An 18946-nucleotide genomic window follows, 5' to 3' on the forward strand; every position below is an offset into this window, starting at 1 on the left:
CACAAATCATGTTATGAAGCGCACCAATATATTAAACACATTATTTAATATAGTAAATATTCAAATATTTGAATGACCGGGCGAGTTGGCCGTGCGCATAGAGGCGCGCGGCTGTGAGCTTGCATCCGGGAGATAGTAGGTTCGAATCCCACTATCGGCAGCCCTGAAAATGGTTTTCCGTGGTTTCCCATTTTCACACCAGGCAAATGCTGGGGCTGTACCTTAATTAAGGCCACGGCCGCTTCCTTCCAACTCCTAGGCCTTTCCTATCCCATCGTCGCCATAAGACCTTTCTGTGTCGGTGCGACGTAAAGCCCATAGCAAAAAAAAATATATTTGAATGAAAAAAAAAACTGCCACATTAAACGGAATGTTTCACATGTTAATAAGATTTAAAAATTGAAAATGTCATTTTGCATTTAAGATTTCCCTTAAGAATTATAGGGTGATCGGAAAGAACGTCAACCGACTATATCAGCGTTAGATGCTGATAAATAATTCGAAGAAAAAATCAGTACATCTCGCACCGTTGTGATTTCATCAGCTGCTGAAGTTAATCAATCAGACCACTTCGCGGGCGAATTAAAATGGGCTTTGCGAAACGGTGTTGCTAAATCTGTAGCTACGTGACTTAAGACCTGGTTGAGAGGCGCGAGACGAAGAATAAAACTTATCCAGGGGAGCGGTTTGATTTACTTATCAGCCTGACCATACCAGGTGTATGCGTAAGTCTTTCCCGGTTTCACTAAGAGATAGCGCCAGCGAACAGTACGCAGCATATTAATATGACACATACACCCGTTTGTCCGTCTGACATTAAACTACTAACACACACGAGTTGAGTCCGGTCTGTGTTGCATCGTTCAGTGATCATGTCAACGTTTGTGCCTGAAAAAGTACATTTGTGGCACGCATTGATTTTCTTATGTAATCAAAAGAAACAGGCTGTGGAAAGTTATATTTTGCTGGTAGAAATAGATGATGACCATGCTGCATCGATTAGAACATGTGAGACATGGTTTCGACAATTTAAACGGCAAGAAGACCAGAGCGGTGTTGTGTATTATGAACTCTTGAAGCCCGGCGAAACCGTTAATGCACAACGCTATCGCCCAAAAATGATTAATTTAAATCACGCATTGATCGAAAGACAACCGGAATAGGCCAAAAGACAAGGAAAAGTGATTCTGTTACACGACAATGCGCCGTCTTATACAGCAAAACCACTGAAAGACACCTTGAAATCGCTTGGATGTGACATCCTTCCGTACCCGCCGTACTGTCCCGACCTGGCGCCATCTATCACCCCTTCGCATCAATGAAGCACGCACTTGCAGAGCAGCACTTGAGCAATTTCGAGGAAGTTAGAAAATGGTTCGCCGTAAAAGACAGGCAGTTTTTCAGGCATGGTATTCGTAACTCACCGGAAAGGTGGGCGAAGTGTAAAGAAGCCGATGGCCAATATTTTGAATAAACAAAAAATAATTTCCCTTGAAAATTACGTGTTTTCTTTACTACAAAAAACCAGCAAGAACTGATGCATACACCACGTTCTTATGGACCACTTAGTTGAAGATACGCAGATTAAGTGCCACGTGCTTCATATATACTGTATACAGCTCAGGAACAAACCAGGCCTGAAGTAACAGGTGCTTCCGAGAAGTAGACTTTTAATCATCGAAACTCCTGATGTGGCGGCAGCCCCTCTGATTTACCTACACAGCGGGACGGTCTACTCTAAAGTCTAATGCTGCTAGTTCATTTAGAAGCAAACGGGACTTACTGCGTCTCATAAATTGAACTTCGTGTGGTGTGTTGGTGGACGTTATAACTCCGTTCACAGTAGAATATTAGTGAGCCTTCCTGTTACATGTTGTTATTTAATGAGTGCAACAGACGCATGATACAGGGTGGGCAAAATTAAAAAGGATCGCAAAATATTTACAAGACTGACGCAGAGCTGACTCATGTTAATGAACAGGAGAACTGCCGTCAGTGGAAAGGCTGGAAACCGCGATTTCTATGCACGAATCAGTTGCTGTGCGTATGCACACTACCTGAGTACGTCACTGTGTCATTACATGTGATTGAGTGAGAGGAACAGACGTGTTTAGTGACCAGTTGAATGCAACACAGAATGGTGCTCACAAGTAAACAGCGCGTGTTCATTGTCGACTTAGGCGAAGCAGGATTCGTGGAAAACCTGTGCCGAATAGTTTGCGGAAGTGTTAAAGACTAGAAGTGTTTTGGCAAAGTGGGGAAGAAAGTGAGGAGAAGGGTAGAGGGAAAAAAGAATAAAATGAATGGATGGTTTGATGAAGACTGTAGGAGAAAACGTGAGGTTGTAATGAGAGCCCTAGCGGAGTTTAGGAAGGAGGGTATGCAAGAAAAAAGGAAGGAATATTGTAAATTGAGAAGGGAATATAAAGAGGTATTGAATGAGAAGAAAAGAGGATGGAAGGAGGCGGAAGCTGAAAAAATAAATATATATTGCAGAGAGAAGAAATTTGAGAGGATTTGGGAGTCAATAAACAAGATCAGAAGAACGAAACCGGAGGGGAAGGGAGATAAAATAGGAGAAAACGAGTGGGTTAGGCATTTTAAAAGGCTTTTAGAAGGGGAGAGGAAATTGGGTAGAGAAATAGACAAGTCACAAATTGGAAGGGAACTGGAAGTAGGCATTACAATATTAGATGGGGAGATAACAAGGCAGGAGGTAATTACAGTATTAAAAAATGCTAGACCCAAGGCTGCAGGAGGTGTGAATGGTATTTCCAATAGTGTATGGAAAGAGGTAGGGGCAAATGAACCGATGTTGAGAGGGATTGTGAAATTCTTTAATGGGTTGCTGGAAACGGGGAAATTTCCTAGAGAATGGAGGATGGGGGTATTATGCCCTATTTATAAAAATAAAGGAGCTAGTAGTGATCCAAACAACTATAGAGGAATTACACTCCTAGACTCGCTGTCAAAGGTGTACACAGGGGTTTTGGCGAATAGGATAACAAATTGGGCGGAACAGTACGGTAGGATATCTGAGTTCCAAAATGGATTTAGGAAAGGATGTAATACAGTTGATAATGTTTGGATTCTGGACACTTTGATTACAAAGTATGTGAGGATAGCAGGGCGTAAATTATTTATAGCAGCGATTGACTTAGAAAAAGCCTTTGATACGGTCAGTAGGGAGGCGCTATTTTTGAGATTAGGGGAGGTTGGAATGTCGAAAAAAATGAGGGTGGCAATTGAAACTATTTATGAGGAAGTGTTTGTGATGATTAAATTGCAGGATGGAAGGTTGAGTAAGTGTTTTGAATCGAAAAGCGGGGTGAGACAGGGATGTAAGCTATCCCCGATATTATTTATATTATTTATAAATAATATTTTAGAGGGTCATGGTGGAGACGCATGGCATTGCCCTTGGGTAGGGAAAATGGAGGTTCCGGGGTTGCTATTCGCGGATGACCTGTTGATTTTGGCTTTGACGGCAAATGGTTTGCAAAAAGGGTTGGACAAGGTAGTTGAATATACTAGGAAATGGTCTCTTAGAGTAAATGTAAGAAAGACTCAGATATTGGTGTGTAGGAAAAGGGGTGGGAGAAAGAATAAGGAAGTCTGGAGGCTGGAGCAGGAAGAAATTAAACCAGGGGGAAAAATTGAGTAGCTAGGTGTAATAATTAGTAAGAATGCTTCTTGGAAAAATCAGTGTAAGAAGGCAAAACTTAAAGGAAGAGGAGCGCTTGCGGTAGTAGGGGCATTAGAAAATAAATTTCCAGACGTTAAATACAAAATTCAGAAAACGGTGTTTAAATCACTGGTAATGGGCAAAATGCTATTTGGGGTTGAAGTATGGGGAATGGAGGAAGACAGGAGTGAACTAAACCAGGTGGTGGCGAAATTTAGCAAGATCATGATGGACCTACCGAATTGTACAGCCAATGCCGGGGCCAGATTAGTCTGTAAAGAATCGATAGAGGTTGAAATAGCTAAGAGGGTGTTCAAGTACTGGATTAGATTGGAGGAAGGGAAGGGTGGGGCGTTAGTACAAGAAACGTTTAATTTTCAGAAAGGTATGACGAATGAAGGTTACGGGGTGAATAAGTGCAAAAAATGGTTACAAAAGATTGGATTGGGGGTATATGGAGAGGTCTGGGGGGATGGTAGGAATAAATGGGTATGGGAAAGGATAAAGGGAAGACTACTAGATATTGAAAGACAGAGCTTAATAGGGGAATGTAGAGAGAGAGAGTCTCTTTATCAGTTTTAAATAAATTGGTGGAAGTAATAAACCCGAAAACGGAGTTTGAGGGTAGAAGGGATAAGAGAGGTTTGTATTGGTGGTTATTGGGTGTTCCGAGGAATAGGGGATGGGTAGGTAGTGAGAATAGGGATAGATGTGTGTTATGTGGAGAGAAGTGGGAGGACCTGCATATTTTTAATCAATGCCGACCTTTGGCGGAGATAAAGATCAAACTACTAAGTAAGAAGGAGCTGCATATGGTAGGGGAAAGCTATAAGATAACATCTTGGTTATGTAGAGAGTGGGAGAAAGGAACGAATATAACGAAATTCTTAAATGTGGCCAGAGCTATATTTATAAAGAAATTGAGGGAGTAACAGGGGTTGTACAGATAATGTGGTTTGTGCTGAGGGAGAAAGGGGGAAGGCATTCTGCTCAGAGGAATGGATATCCGCCCTGAGCAAATGCGGGAAGAGTATCATGGTAATCATGATATCAGAAGAGGGGGCTTTAGTGTTAGGGGAAAGGGGGAGAACACCTTGCCCTGTGGAAAGGTGATCCGTCTGGGGCAAAGGGAAAGCCTGAGAAAATTAGGTAAGCGTTGAGAAAAGGGGAGGTTGAGTAGGTTTGAGGGTAGTGTAAAGCTTAGTAAAAAAAAAGCGAGTTGACTGAGTGAACTAATGGGCTTGGAATGGAGTACTGTCTGTTGGTGTGTAAATGAGGAGTGAAAAAAAAGATTGTTTGTGAGGAAGAAGTATAAAGAAGGTATATGTGATAGAATTGAGATAGATTAAGTGGGAATGTAGTTAAGGAGAAAATGTTGGCAGTATGGAAATTATGAAAGTAGGTAAAAAAATATTAAATGGTGTAGATGCCTTCATGAAGGGTGTAAAATTGAGGGATTCTTGATGTTTATGTATTAAGTTTAATGTGTAATAGTAATTTAGATAGATTAAGGGGGACTGTAGTTAAGGAGAAAATGTTGGAAGTATAAAAATTAAGTCCAACGGTTTGAGGCAAGTGTGGTGTTGTAGATTGTGAAGACTGAGTGAACTGATGGACTTGGAATGGAAACTGTCTGTTTGTGTGTAAGTGAAAAAAAAAATTGTTGATGTTTAAGTCTTAAGTTCAAGAAGGTGAGATGTAGTGGGCGGGAATAGTGCGAGAGAGGAGAAGGTGGCGTATCAAGGGAAGAGGGACGGGTTGGGGCTTGACCCAACCCAAAGAAGCTAGGCTTTAGCATGTCTGCACGGCAAGAAAAGAAAAAGAAGAGGGAAGGTAGTGAGCTGACAATGAACAGAGGTGTGACGTATATAGCGGAAGTGTGTGACAAGCCATGTGATGGGTCTGGTTTCCGCCAAGCTGGCTTGGCACACATGGTAGGTAAGGAATACATTGTCAGCAGGTGTAGGTGAGAAATAAGATCAGTTCTCACGTGGCGAGGCTGGTCCCTGCGATTAACGGGTTGGTGGGCATGTATTCCATACCAGGGCTGACGCAGAGACCGGTCTACTATATATATATTTTTTTCTAGGTGGTTGGTAGGAATAGGGGAATAGGGAAATAGGGTAATTTGTAGTGCGGTGCTTCCTGCACGTTTGCCGGCTATCCGCGTGCGTGTGGGAGGACAATGAGTAGATTTAGAGGTAAATAATTTTGCTAAGTAGTTTTAGGAGATATGTAGTGCCTAGTGTTTGTTTGTTTGTTCTTTTTGTTTTTGGGTTTCGCTCTGTCTGTCTTTATTACCTGTAAAGCCGATGGTGTATTCTAGGGTGGGTAATAAAGATATGTATGTATGTATGTATGTATTTTCCACATATTTGTCCTCTATGTAAGTCTAGGAAACCATCAAAAACCCTGAGGCCGTTACAGTAGCGACAGCTACCGCCCATTGTTTTTATTAGCTCCTGAACTGAGCTTGGTGTCAGGAAGAACATCTAGCGGTAAAAGCATTACATTTAATTCCATCTCGCCTCATCCCCGAAGGCATAGCAGCAGATGGGACTAAGGAGTGGACATACCGCAGATTCTTATTAATAGGGGCTTTTACCCTTACAGTGAACCGTCCCGTTTGACCAGTAAAGCAGACACGTTGCTGACACATCGGGAGTATGGACCGAAAATCTACTTCTCCGAAGCACCTGTTACTTTAAGCAACCCATCTGATCTGTCATCCGAAAATTTGTGTAACGGAATAGTGTATGTGACAAAATGTGTGACGGAAGTTTTACCTAGCAACCGTGCTAGCAGTGGTGTATGGTATGGATGGATATGTTACCTAGCAACCGTGCTAGCTGTGATGTAAGGTATGGATGGATATGTTACCTAGCAACCGTGCTAGCAGTGGTGTAAGGTATGGATGGATATGTTACCTAGCAACCGTGCTAGCAGTGGTGTAAGTATGGATGGATATGTTACCTAGCAACCGTGCTAGCTGTGATGTAAGGTATGGATGGATATGTTACCTAGCAACCGTGCTAGCAGTGGTGTAAGGTATGGATGGATATGTTACCTAGCAACCGTGCAAGCTATGTCTTATGGCTGGAGGTCATCTGAAATTAGCAACCACTGATGGATGGCCATGGCCGAGAGATATAGGACATAGCCTATTTATGATCATTTGGCTTTCCTGCAAGGAAATTAGACATCAATTTTGTTGTTGTAAAATATTACAATTAAACTGGCATGTAACAGTTTTATTCTCAAGACACCTCACAAGTACAGTAAAATTCTTCTATGGTTGATACCTACAGTTCGTTAAGAATGTGTATTTCAAAAATACACTGGCAGTGTAGGAAAGGAAAAACTCTGAGCTACTGTATAATGAATATACATAATAGAAACAGCGGTTCCTTGAATTAACAAAGCACTACTGTACAGAGTTGTCTTACGTTTTATTTTGCATGTTGTACTGTACAGTCTTCTTCTTTTTCTACCGATTTTCCCACACCTGTGGGCTCGCGGGTGCGAACTCCGTCGAACATGTGGTTTTGGCCCTTTTTTACGACCGGATGCCCTTCCTGACGCCAACCATATATGGAGGGATGTAATCACTATTACGTGTTTCTGTGGTTCCTGGTAGTGTAGTGTGTTCTCTGAATATGAAGAGGAAATCTTGGGATAAACACCCAGTCCCCGGGCCAGAAGAATTAATCAGAGGCGATTCAAATCCCGGACCCGGCTGGCAATCGAACCCGGGACCCTCTAAACCGAAGGCCTCAACGCTAACCATTCAGCCATTGAGTCGGACGTTGTACTGTACAGTAGCCACCCTTTAATGTGTAGCGAAAAAAATCAGTCACAAGACTGTTTTACTTTTCGACCTTTGTACTCTCTCATTCTGATTCAGTTTTCCTACGTAATCCAAGTAGAGTTCCAATAATTTCTGGTTGGTTGTACACAAACGCATAATGTTCCAACTCGTGGCTCCTTGGGAACAGAAAGTGTTCCTTTTTCTTCCTCGTCTGAAGACAATTCTTCTTCTGAGGAAATTACTTTTTTGCAACAATCCATCGTGTGTTCTAGGAATATCATCGTGCACTTCCAACACATTATCGAAATCATTAAAAACATCGTCTCACAGTTTACTGCGAAGGAATCCAGGGAGACATCTCAATTTCTCTGTTAACACATTTCACAATATCATTGTTTCTTTCGACACGTCCATTCAAGCACAGTGGATCCAAGAAATTGCGTCGAGGACTATCACACATGCGTAAATTCGATTGCATTGTTACACTTTTCAGCCAAATTACAGGAAGACTCACTGTCTTCACATTATTGCTTTTTGGTACTCTTTGACAGGCATAATTTACAATGACAATGTTAAAATTGCTTGACAGAAAAACAAAATACTTGAGAACCTGTCTAAACGGTCATTTAATGGCTGTCCAATATCCGGAGTTGAGAAGTGTCCAATGTACAGACGAATTTTAACATATCTATATATATATAAAATAACTTGTCCTGACTGACCGACTGACTGATTCATCATCGCCGAGCCAAAACTACTGGACATAAAGAAATGAAATTTTGTGGATACATTCATATTAAGATGTAGGTGCTCGCTAAGAGAGGATTTTTGGATATTCCGTCGCTAAGGGGGTGAAAAGGGGGTTGAAATTTTTAAATGAGTGTATCTATATCTCCAAACTTTAAAAGTTTACAGATGTAAAAATTGGTATTTAGGATCTTCTTTAAAAATAAGGAAACGCGTATTTTTTTGTTTTCAGAAAATTCCAATAGGAGGGGTGAAAAACGGTGAAAACGGGGTAGAATGCCTTTAATCAGGATACCCGTATTTATATCTCAGAAACTGAAGATATTACAGACCTGAAAATTGGTACACATGATCTCTTTTAAAAATAAAGAAACACGTATTTCTTTGATTTGGGAAAATCCAATTAATGGGAGGGGGAAAAGGGGGGTGAATTATTAAAATGAGTGTATCATTATCTCAAAACTTTGAAAGTTTAGACATGTAAAAATTGGCATTTAGAATTTTAATTATAATTAAATAAACACGTATTCTTTGTTTTCGGAAAATCCCAATAGGAGGGGTAAAAAGGGGTGAAAAATCGGTTGAATCCCTTTAATGACGATACTTATATCTCAGAAACTGAAAATATTACAGACCTGAGAAAAGGTTTTTGGGATCTCCTTTAAAAATAAAGAAACGTGTACTTTTTGTTTTTGGAAAATCCAAATAGTGAAGGGTTGAAAGGGGGGTGAATTTTTAAAATGAGTGTATCTATATCTCAAAACTTTCAAAGTTTAGAGATGTAAAAATTGGTACTTAGAATCTACTTTCAAAATAAAGAAACACGTATTTTTTGGTTTTCGGAAAATCCCAATAGGAGGGGTGAAAAGGGGTGAAAAATAGTTTAATGCCTTTAATAAGGATCCTTATTTCCCAGAAACTGAAGATGTTACAGACCTGAAAATTGGTATTTCGGATCTCCTTTATAAATAAAGAAACATGTATTTTTTGTTTATAGAAAATCCAAATAGTGGGGGTGAAAGGGGGGTGTATTTTAAAAATGAGTGTAACTATATCTCAAAACTTCAAAAGTTTGCAGATGTAAAAATTGATATTTAGAATATCCTTTAAAAATAAAAGTACACGTATTTTTTTTGTTTTCGGAAAATCCCAATAGGAGGGGTGAAAAGTGTGAATAAGGGGTTGAATGTCTTTTATGAGGATACTTATATCTCAGAAACTGAAGATATTACAGACCAGACAGTTAGTATATGGAATCTCCTTTAAGAATACCGAAAAATTTTGTTTTTGTTTTTGGAAAATCTAATCAAGTTCGTGAGGTTTTTATATTTTATATTAATTTATTTTACTGTCACTGTCACGCACTATAACTCACAATCACTCAGTGATGTATTTACCTCCACTCTCCATGACATTCTGCCAACGTTCAATAAATTTCCGATTTCTTTGAAACAGGAGTGGCAAATTGGGGCGAATTTTTAGAAAGACTATATCTACAGTATATCTCAGAAACGTAAAATGTTGCAGACGTAAAAACTGGTATTTGGAATCTCCTGTTAAAGTAAAGAAACAGATATTCTCGAAAAATCCAATGAAGTTTGGGGGGGGGGTTAAATTTTGAAAAATTTATTGAATTAATTGTATGAGGATACTTGCATCTAATAAAAACTAAAGTTGTTACAGACGTGAAAATTGGTATTTAGATCATTTTTTAAAATAAAACGACGCGTTTTTGGAGGGGGGGGGGTGAGAATCATTTTTGGGGGCGAGTGTGAAAAGGAGTTGAATTCGTTTCATGAGGACACATCTCAAAAACTAAAGATAATCGGTATTTAGAAGATCCTTTACTATTAAAGAAACAAGTATTTTTTGCCGGAAAATTCACTTAAGTGGGGCGAGGAGTGTGAAAGTAAGTGAAAAAAGTGAATTTTTTTAATGGGAATACTTATATCTCAAAACTGAAGGTAGCACACGTGAACATTGGTATTTGGAATCTCCTTTAAACATAAAGGAACACGTTTTCTTTTTTTGGGGTGGGGGGAGGTAAATCAACTTAACCGCGGTGGGGTGAAAACGTAGGTGAGACCAATCGAGTTTACTGTTCCTAATGTACTCATAAGGAGCCTCCGTGGCTCAGGCGGCAGCGCGCTGGCTTCTCACCGCTGGGTTTTGTGGTTCAAATTCCGGTCACTCGATGTGAGATTTGTGCTGGACGAAGCGGAGGCGGGACAGGTTTTTCTCCGGGTACTCCGGTTTTCCCCGTCATCATTCATTCCAGCAACACTCTCCAATATCATTTCATTTCATTTGTCATTCATTTAATCATTGCCCCAGTGGAGTGCGACATGCTTCGGCAGGGCTTATCCATTCCATTCCTGACCCGGTTGAATGACAGGAAACAGGCTGTGGATTTTCAATGTACTTATTCTGATCATAAACCGATCATTTTTAATCTCTCCTGGGTTCGTTTTCAAGAGCCATCTTTTCCTTTGGAGAACCTTCTTAGATTACAGTAGATTCTTCTGGCATATAAATAAAAATGTAAACATATTTGAAATAAACGATAGATATATGATTGACCGTGCAATTGTTCACCTCTGTAATAAGGTCAATAATGCACGGAAGGATGTCATTCGTATCGCCAGAAGTCTTACGCACTTGCCTACGGGAGACAATGGTGCTGGTCATACTGTCATCAATGACAACGGCAGCAGATGTAATTTACCGCCAAGTAGAGGTTCACTACCGCTAAGGCACCCAAGACGACACCACGCCGGATCCCCTCAAGGATTTGATCCACATTAAAAATGCTTATAGGAAAAGATGGCAACGATTTAGGGACCCAACTGACCGGGTGGAATATCTGGACCTATCCCGGGAAGTACAAAATCGATTGCTGGATGAAAGATTGAACAATGGGAGGAACGTTGCCGTAATCTCTCAGAAAACAAGTCAGATCGCGAATTTTGGCTGAATCTCTCAGAAAACGAGTCAGATCGCGAATATCGGTGGGTTATATATAAAACGATAAGCATTCAATTATAAATTTCAGTATAATACCGTAGCGAAGCACGGGTATCTTGCTAGTAAATATATAGGACATTAAACGGAGCATTCAATGTATGTTCAGTCAAAAGAGGTGTCCAAGATGACCTGTGTTTATTCAATAAGAAATGTAATTTTGTCTCTCATCTCTAGAATTTCCAGTATTAAATTTTTATACTCCGTATATATAAGCGTATTTTACGTCAAATACACTTCTTGTAATGTAGACCAGAGTTCACAACGGTAGGAATTCAATTTTGCTCCAACATCTTCACCTTTTGAAGGTACGATGAAGAGAAACAAGTGCGCAAGATTGGTTTGTTTGAGTTCTCTCGTCGTTCAACTCGGTTTCTGTCTCTCTTGGCTGATAAGTGTGTACATTGGGGGTGTCAAGGAGAGTCAACATTAATGCCTGGGTGGGTGAGCAACATCAAATAGAGCGCGCTGTAGCTGTATGTGGCTCAGGTTACACCGCACGGTACACATACATGGGTTAGCAGGGAGATCTCGCTGCATTAGCTCTGTGGTGAGCGAGATGTCTCTAGGAATTAATAATACCGTAGTTGTTGTATGGAAAAACCATTGATTCAGACAATAAACTAAGTATTGGTCCTTGTTCGGTCTTGCACTTCACACAATAAGTACTCAAGATTCCTTTTCATCTTCCGGGTTTCATATCCTTCTCAGATTTTCCGCCTTGCGCGCTTCCTGTACCTTCTGTGATTTTATTTCAACGTGTCAGAAGCTACATCGGTCTTAAAAGTACAAGATTACCGAGCTCGATAGCTGCAGTCGCTTAAGTATTCGGGAGATAGTGTGTTCGAACCCCACTGTCGTCGGCCCTGAAAATGGTTTTCCGTGGCTTCCCATTTTCACACCAGACAAATGCTGGGGCTGTACCTTAATTAAGGCCACGGCCGCTTCCTTCAGTCCTAGGACTTTCCTGTCGCATCGTCGCCATAAGACTTATCTGTGTCGGTGTGACGTAAAGCCAATAGCAAAAAAAAAGTACAAGATTAACATAAGACTTTAACATAAGGTAAACACTTCGATGCATAAGTTCGTGAGGTTTTTATATTTTATATTAATTTATTTTACTGTCACTGTCACGCACTATAACTCACAATCACTCAGTGATGTATTTACCTCCACTCTCCATGACATTCTGCCAACGTTCAATAAATTTCCGATTTCTTTGAAATCATTTAGGAAAAGGCTAGGAAAACAACAGATAGGGAATCTGCCACCTGGGCGACTGCCCTAAATGCAGATCAGTATTGATTGATTGATTGATTGATTGATTGATTGATTGATTGATTGATTGATTGAAACGTTCAGGTAGCAGTTGAATGCCTCGCCTGTAGAAGTTTTTGGTTTTGATTGGAAGAAATCTGTTAGCCATTGGTCAGGAGAAGCTCCATAAGGAAATACTTGCCCCAAAATATGGTTAGAAAGAGACCGGAAAGTATGGAAATCTAATTGGGCAAGGTCAGGATAATACGGAGGATGAGGTTCCCAGCCACTTTCAACAATCACACCTTTGGTCAATTGCGCTGTATGCGGACGAGCATTATCATGGAGCAACAAGACTGATTGTTATCTTTATCTTTTGTTGTCAATAGCAACGGCAAGCCGTCTTAGCTGGTCACTATACACAGCAGAGGTAATTGTTACGTTTTTCGGAAGAAGTTCATGGTGAAGAATGCCATCTTTGTTCCACCAGACACACAACATGATTTTCTGTGGATGGGCACTATCCTTGGCGTGGGGAGTTGCCTCTTTTTGATGGGCTGACAAACAATTTCCTCTTCTTCATGTTGACATACAGGCACCATTTCTCGTCACCGGTGACAAGCCAACCGCTGCCGGGCAAGCAATGGCGAACAGATGTTTACTCGTTGATTTTTGTTACTGTCGCTTAGCACATGTGCTACCCATATACCCAATCTCTGTACCATACCCATCGAATGAAAATGGCGGACGATAGTTGACTGATCACATTCAAAAACTTGCGCCATTTCCCGCGTTGTTGGACGAGGATTCTCATGAAGAAACTCATTCAAGATTTTCATCAAAATCTGAAGATCTTCCAGAATGTGGATCATCAGACAAGTCAAACCGTCCTTCTTGAAAGCGGGAAAACCTTTTGAGTGCGGTTGCACTTGCAATTGCTTGATGAGAGTAACACTGAAGCATATGATGGGGCAACATACTGGTCACATCGTACTGTAATATCATATTCACGTTCTCTGTAAAGCAGTTGCTTCATTCCCATACACTTCACAAATTGTTCTCGCAGTTCCTGCTGCAATTGCCTTTCGTAAGAGGCGACTAAAAGGGGAAACCAAGGGAAGATGGATTTTGAACCTTTTTTTTTTTTGCTAGGGGCTTAACGTCGCATCGACACAGATAGGTCTTATGGCGACGATGGGATAGGAAAGGCCTAGGAGTTGGAAGGAAGCGGCCGTGGCCTTAATTAAGGTACAGCCCGAGCATTTGCCTGGTGTGAAAATGGGAAACCACGGAAAACCATCTTCAGGGCTGCCGATAGTGGGATTCGAACCTACTATCTCCCGGATGCAAGCTCACAGCCGCGCGCCTCTACGCGCACGGCCAACTCACCCGGTATTTTGAACCATAAGATTATCTTTGATTATTACCATAACACGAGGAACACCAAGGGTCGACACTTCGAGAAATGAATGTATCGGCCAAAGAAAATCACGAGCCCCGAAGGGCGTGAAAATAAGACTCCCTAGCCCTCGCAAACCTAATAGTGTCGGGGTCGGAAAGGAACAAGCGTTGACCAAGGAAGGTCGGATAGGACAGACGAAAGTGAGGAGCCTGGCACAAGTAAGTGGAAGAAATGACAGGACTCAGCCAACCCACGCTCCAAAGTTCAGAGCCCCTGGAGCCCCTTTTAGTCACCTCTTGCGACAAGCAGGGGATACCGTGGGTGTTATTCTACAGCCCCCACCCACAGGGGGTTATGTGAGGAACACCATGGGTCTCCGTTCCCTATGATTAATACCATTATACGAGGAACACCGCGGGTCTTTACAGCGCCTGTGATTAGTACCGCTACATGAGGAACACAACGGTTCTACTTTACCAGTACCGGTGATCTGTATCTTGGACTCCTTTGCCAGACAACAAGACTCATAGATTTAGGACTGTGCTTTGGAAGCAGCCCCTTGTTTAGTTTACACCATTGTTCTAAGTTATTTTACGGAAATATGGGACATTGCGGGTCGAATCCACTGATTGTTTTAAGATCATAATGCTTGTTGAATTCTAGTCTCTGGATATATCTTGGTATTTTTTAACTTTCAATATTGTGGGTTGGATACGCTGGTTATTTAATTCATATTGATTGATTGATTGATTGATTGATTGATTGATTGATTGATTGATTGATTGATTGATTGATTCATTCATCATCATGTTTTGAATTCTGGTTACTGGGCGAATTTTGGAATTCTAATTGCCATTATATTTCGTCTCATCTCGTACCATTAGGGACCGATGACCTAGATGTTAGGAACAAATAAACAACAAGAATCATCATCATCATCATCATCATCATCATCACCATCTTCATCTTCATCATTATAATAGTCATTCAGGCCATATTTCAGTCTTTTAGACACATTCGTAATTATAACACAGCCAAATAGTTTTGAGATCTATGAGTAAGCACTCTAAAGATCTGAAACAGCCATTTTGCATTCGGGAGATAGTGGGTTCGAACCCCACTGTCGACAGCTCTGAAGATGGTTTTTCGTGGTTTCCCAATTTTATACTATGTCAATGCTGGCTAGGGCTGTACCTTAATTAAGGCCACGGCCGCTTCCTTCCCACTCCTATCCCTTTCCTATTCCATCTGTGTCATCGCGACGTAAAGCAGAAAGATAAGAACAGAAAGAAAAAGAGAAAGAAATAGCCATTAAAATTATATTGAGAGAAGTTGTTTTAGGATGGAGTCTTACCTTAACGTGTTAGCTATTTTTCGATTTCGTTTACTTACGTGAAAACATTTTCATAATAATAATAATAATGTTATTTTCTTACATCCCACTAACTACTTTTCGGAAACACCGAGGTGCCGGAATTTAGTCCCGCAGGAGTTATTTTACGTGCCAGTGAATCGACCGACATGAGGCTGACGTATTTCAGCACCTTCAAATGCCATCGGACTGAGCCAGGATCGAACCTGCCAAGTTGGGGTCAGAAGGTTAGCACTTCAACCGTCGGAGCATCTCTGCCCGACAGAAAGAAATTTTTAGACAGTGTGACTTTCTACTTATTTACTTTAATTATCTACGAACAAGTATCAAAACTTCCTAAGTGATAATTTTTCCTATCATTGCTTGGCCTGTAGTTCTCTGAAGCACGCGAGGCACGGGGAAGTAAAGAGGCCTGCCAACAGCAGTAGTTCATCTCCACCTCAAGCGGGAGAACCAAATCGACAATCTGTCAATTCACAGCAAATTGTGGGAAGCAGCTTACTGGCTCCGGACAAGAACGCTTTAGAGGTTATTTCGAATTCAGGCTTGAGAAGATAAGCTCCCCTTTAAATCGTGTTCCACTTCCTCTGTCTATCTCGCAACACAAGGTGGTTCAAGAAGAAGAGCCGGAAATAAAAAAAAATGACAACTCTCCTCTTATTCCGAAATGGAAATTGTATTGAACAAGAGAAAGTTTGAAATGCTTCAAACGAACTACTTGGCTACACAGCATAAGTTCAACGTGTCCATTGGCAGACCTGAAGATAGATTACCATCGGTTCCTTAGGTCCGAAGGCGCTGGATATGCTGGAAGGTTTGTTTTGATCTTGCAGACGTGTTCAGCAATGTTTTAATGTTTTGGGCTTTTGACATAAACGTCTTACGGCTGGCGGTCATCTGAAAAAATGCGTTACAAAATTGGTGATTCGAAGTGTGTGACGCGATGTTACCTAGCAACTGTACCTGCTGTGAAGTGAAGTACTGATGAATGCCCATGACAGATGTGCAGAGGGGTCCAGAAAAATGTAGACACTCTTTGATAGTTGATATCTTTGTAACAAGATGACATTTCGTTGTAATTCTTGCACGGCAGTGTAGTTCATTGTTTTATGAATAGATGATGGTCACGTGAATGGCACGACAGTCTTGGATCGCGTTTTCCAGCAGATGACAGTGTAGCAATTTATGAAGTAAGATTGTCGTTCAAGCAACACTAGGCCGTGAATATTGAATTTTCACGACCGCATTGTAATCGAAACAGACTTTCAACGTATTAGGTCGTGTTACGTACATGTAGTACGTGTTGAAGAGATGTTAAATACAGAACAAAAATGGCCAACCGGACACCAGTGGGATCCGAACCCACAACCTCCCGATTTCGCGTCGGTTGCTCTACCAATTGAACTGTGGTAACATGACCTAATACGTTGAAAGTCTGTTTCTATTACAATGCGGTCGTGAAAATTCAATATTCATTGACATGCCCCACAACGGGCGACTTAAACGCACTCTACAGTGTGCTAGCAGCAGTGCCAGACCTGTAGCTCAGATCCTTTCAAACAGAACAAAGATAACCTAGGCCACCATAGCTTAACATCTCTTCAACACGTACTACATGTACGTAACACGACCTAATACGTTGAAAGTCTGTTTCGAACACTAGGCCGTATTGAAATGGTACTGGAAGTACGAAACCATGGAGGTACAACGGCAATGGCGCAATGTGTACGGAACTCAGCCACCAACACGTACAACAATTTATCGTATTCGGGATAAATTTGAAGTCGACAGTACTGTTCAGGATGTGCATAAGGAAAGGTCTGGCCGACCAGAAACATTAAGTTCAGCTTCGAGCGCTGCTTTACTGCAACATATTACTAGGACACCTCAGAAATCTGTGAATCAGGGTGCACGTGAAAGCGGGGTAAGTCGATCAACTAACTGTACGACGAATTCTGAAGGTTGCAAAGTGGAAAATGTACATTCCAAGATTGTTGCGCGCTATGAACGAGTTCGGCCCGGATCGTAGGATGGAGTACGCGAGTGGTTTGGAGGCATGCTGCGCAAGGATGAACGGTTTGCAGGGATGGTTATCTGGTCTGAAAAGGCGCAATTCAAACTAAACGGTACTGTAAACCACCACAACTGCGTGTACTGGGCTCTTGAAAATCCTCACATTCACGTGGACAAGCATGTTAATCTACGCGGTGTTAATGTATGGTGTGGTCTGTCATCCCACGGTTTGATTGGCCCATTCCTCTTTTAACGTACCGTAACTGGTGAGGTGTATCTTCATACACTGAACACATAAAATAACCTTTCCTCCGGGCAAGAATTGTAACGGTATGTCATTTTGTTCCAATCATATCGACTATCAGAGTGTCTACATAGTTCTGGACTCTCTGTATGTATGGAAGGCTCTTTTATCAAATAGGCCTCATTTCATAATGTACAGAACCCTGTTTTAATGTATCCAACAAATCAATATTAATGAAATGATAATTACGCCAGAAGTTTGACAAGAATTGAGTACTAAATATCAAAATACAAACTAAACTCCGTACGCCGACAAGCAGCCGCGGACTTTCATTACACGAATCGGAGGAAATCATTCGATTACGTAAATATTTCAGCTGTCTTGAATCTACTACATGACTGAACGTCTGTCAGAATTGTTCTTAATACTGAATATAGAAAATAACATTAATTAAATAGTGGTCGTGGCACATGCAAACAGTCGAATTTTAGGTTAATTAAGCCATTAATAATTCTGTTTCAGACATTAAATCTTATATGAGGGTATTTAAGTAATTTTTTCAAAACATTTCTATCTCCCCTGAATAATAATAATAATAGTAATAATAATAATAATAATAATAATAATAATAATAATAATAATAATAATCGTATGGCCTCAGCTACCGTGTGCAGACATTTCAATTTGAAGCCATCTGGCTGTCTGCTCGTCAATTTCGACGTTCCGTTTTACTCTAGGCCCACTAGATCGCAGACCGAGTAAACCGAAACTCTCTTGGGCGTCTATGGCTGAGATTTAATGAATTTTGTCGGGTAAACACCAAAGAGATCTTTTACATGTCGACGTCATACGACATGGAGTGTCGAATGGACTTTTTTCGCCCTTCAAAAATCCAACCACCTCTGCCGGGTTTGAACCCGCTTTCTTGGGATCCGGAGGCCGACACTGTACCACTGATCCACAGAGGCAGCTTCTCCCCGTATTATTAATGAGTATTACGAAAAGCCTACACCATTTTTTGTGTGTATTAGGTCCAAATAGGTAGTCATGTTTTGATAAATGATGAATATCGCCTCCGAATCGTGTAAATCAGGCATGTCGAGGTCAAACGCACGCCAGCCAAGCTGCGTGCAAGGAATCTTTACTCGCGTGCGTTCACGGCTGGCACACGCTGACTCGAGCGGAGAAATTCGAAGGAAATGCGTTAGGGGTGCATGGTATTCCTTCTTTCATTGCGAACAAAGTGCGCTTCCTTTAAATGAGAGCTGTCCTTCCCCAATATAATTAATAAGGCACCGTAAGTGTTTCATTTACATGAAATAGTAATAAACACAATATTGATAAACACAAAGACAATAGGATTGTAGAGTATTTAAATACTACACATATTAACCAAA

Source organism: Anabrus simplex, chromosome 10 (assembly GCF_040414725.1).
Source record: "Anabrus simplex isolate iqAnaSimp1 chromosome 10, ASM4041472v1, whole genome shotgun sequence".
NCBI lineage: Eukaryota > Metazoa > Arthropoda > Insecta > Orthoptera > Tettigoniidae > Anabrus > Anabrus simplex.